Source organism: Echinops telfairi, unplaced genomic scaffold (genome assembly GCF_000313985.2).
Source record: "Echinops telfairi isolate 266 unplaced genomic scaffold, ASM31398v2 ScPeMD7_7416;HRSCAF=8454, whole genome shotgun sequence".
Taxonomy (NCBI): Eukaryota; Metazoa; Chordata; class Mammalia; order Afrosoricida; family Tenrecidae; genus Echinops; species Echinops telfairi.
Genome location: NW_022111316.1, coordinates 455942 through 459010, shown reverse-complemented (window position 1 = coordinate 459010; position 3069 = coordinate 455942).

Below are 3069 nucleotides of genomic sequence, written 5' to 3'. Positions count from 1 at the left end.
GGACTGCAAGGGATGGAGGAGAGAGCTGGGTGAGTGGAAGTGTCTAAAGACACTGGCTTCTCAGCTGGTCTTTGACAAATCACTGAGTGTGGCCGGCCAGCCACTCTGTCCACAGGCAGGCCTGACCCCGCGGGGGAGGGGGCCGAGCAGAGAATAACAATTGTCTTAAGGGAGTCTGCAGGGGAGGGGAGGATAACCTCTGGGGGGCTTCAGCAGGAAAGAATGGGCGTCAGTGTGGCCCCTCTCCCCCTCGCAGCCCTGGCCTGAGGAGGGAGCTCCGGTCAGCTCACAGCTGGGGCCGGCAGCAAAATCCATTCTCTATAGCTAAGCGCAGCAGGAACAACACCTCATTGTGGGGTGGCCGCCGGCTTGGGCGCCCCCTCCCCCAGCCCCAGAACTGTTATGGCATTGACCCTCGTGATGGGCCACCGTGGGCCTGCTGACCAGGCCACATCTGGGCTTCAGCAGCCCTCCCCCACGAGGGGCTGGAGATGGGAGCAGTCAGCCAGCTTCTGGATTCCGGCTCTTACCCACTACCCCATGGAGAGCCCAGCTCACCCCCTGCCTCCTTCTGGGGACCGGGGCCACATACAGCTGTGGGTTCCAGCCCGACTGGGTTGGTGTTTTGCTCTGGTCTCAGCTTGGTCACCTGTGAAAGACAAGTGCACCAGGTGGGGCCGAGTTTTCCAGCTCTGCTAAGTCTGAGGGGCGTTCAAGGCTTTGGACTCCCAAGACATCCAGGCCTAGGGTTCCATAGTCCCCAAATGCCCCTGTCCATCCATTCATCTGGCACATACTTATTGAGTGTTTCTGGTGACACAGTGGCTGAAGCATTCCCATGGTTGGTGGTTCCAGCCCACTGGCCTCTCTGAGGGAGAAAAATGAGGCTGTCTGCTTTGTAAAAGGTTGAAACTCTTCGAAACCCTGGGGAGCAATTCTCCTCTGTCGTATAAGCTTGCTATGAGCTCAGATGGCTTGGGTCACTACATGCCGGTGAGGATTCTTGGTGTCAAAGGGACAGTCTGAGACAGAAAAGTCTTTCGCCCTCCAAGGGCATCCATTCTGGATCGAGAAAAATAAGCGGAAACTAGATGAAAATCTCCCCTTAGGTGTCGAGGAAAGACCTAGACAGAGCCCTGGCGGCAGAGCGGGTTACACGTTGGGCTGCTAATCACAGGGTCAGCAGTTTGACACCACTAGCTGCCCTACAGGAGAAAGATGAGGCTTTCTACTCCCGTAAAGAGTTACCGTCTTGGAAAACCACACGGGGTAGTCCGACCCTGTCCTATAGGGTCGTGATGAGTGGGAATCAGCTCGATGGCAGTGAGATTTTTGGATTAAATGTCCCCCAACGGCACTGCTGGTGGCATAGGGCGTTAAGCACTCGACTGCTAACCATAACCACAAGGTCAGCAGTTCTAAAGCACCACCTACTCCACTGGAGAAAAATGAAGCTTTCTGCTCCGGTCAGGAGTTATGGCCTCAGAGTAAAACTGAAGTGGACTTGGATACTTTAGTGACATCCAAGTTCATTTCAAACAAACGAGTTACAATCTTCAGAAATCCATAGGGGCAGTTTTCTTCGGTCCTGTCAGGGTGCTATGGCTCAGAAGCTACACATTGACTGCGTTTTTTCTGGATTTTGATGGGGCGGGCAGGGAGAAGGCTCCAGTATAGGGGCTCCTTCAGATTGGTCCCTCAGGGAGGTGACACATGAGTGGGTAAGAGCCACAGGGACCGAGCACTGCAGACAGGTGGAACAACAATATGACAATGACCATGGCAGTGGTGGTTGTGGCTTTAGCAATAGAGAGACGAGGCGCTGTGGGCCAGACCACATGAGACCTCAGAGACCAGGGCAAGAGCTTGGGGTTTTGTTGGGGTGCAAGGAGGAAACCACTGGAATGGCAAAGGGGTGATCGGATCCAATGGACATTTTACAAAGGAGCCATTTGGGACGACAGTAGGGGGCTGGGTGGGGGGTAGTCCTGGTGGTATAGTAGTGACCTGACGCATTGAGCGGCAAGGTGACCAGCAGCAGCTCCCTGGGAGAAAGATGGGGCTTTCCACTCACGTCGAGAGTTAGAGTCTCAGAAACTCAAGGGGCAGTCTACCCTGTCCTGCAGGGCCACCATGCGCGATGGCAGTGTGTTTGGCTTGGGGTGATTGAGGTTGGGGGGCCCAGCTAGGAGAGAGATGAGAGGGAATGGTGAGGAGGTGCAGGTGAGGTGTGGGGGGGGGGCAGGGGGGACTGTCATCTGGACACACCAGGGAAAGCAGGATGGAGAGTTTGGCTCTCAGCTTCTGCCAGTTACTGAAAACCACTCAGACGCTCACCGGCTGGTAGCCACTGGCCACATACAACTATTTACATGTAAACATCCACAAAGTTTCCTCAGTCTGAAGAGCCCTGTTTTGAGGACCCAGGAACCACGTGTGGCAGCCATATTGGACAAGAACACTTCCCTCATGACATTTTTGTAGGGATTTAGCGCCACTGAGCCTCAGTTTCCTCATTTGCAAAACTCAGGTAACCTCCTTGACAAGGTAAGTGTGTGGGTGGTACCACATAAGGCACAATTCTGACTCCCACTGACCCTACAGGGCAGGGTGGAACTGTCTCTATGGGTTTCCAAGACTCCAGAAATCCTCATCTTTCTCCCTCAGAGAAGCTGGTGGATTTGAACTGCTGACCTTGTGACACATTACGCCACAAGGGCTCTTGTAGTGCCAGCCGGCACCTCACCAAACTCACTGCCATTAAGTTGGTGCCGACTCAGCGACCCTAAAGGTCAAGGTAGAACTGCCCCCTGTGAGTTTCAGGATGTAACTCTTTACAGGAGTGAAAAAGCCTCCTCCTTCTTCTGCAGAGCGGCTGGAGGTTTCGAACTGCTGACCTTGGTCGTTAGGAACCCAAGGCGTAACCACTACGCCACCAGGGCTCCCCTGACGCATAACAAATGCTCATGAACGGCTGGAGATGGCTATGACTGAGCTAGGGAGCAGATGGCGAAGGATGTCGTCGGGGATGTCTCGGAGGTTGGCCTCTGAACCGCTAAGATCAGACTC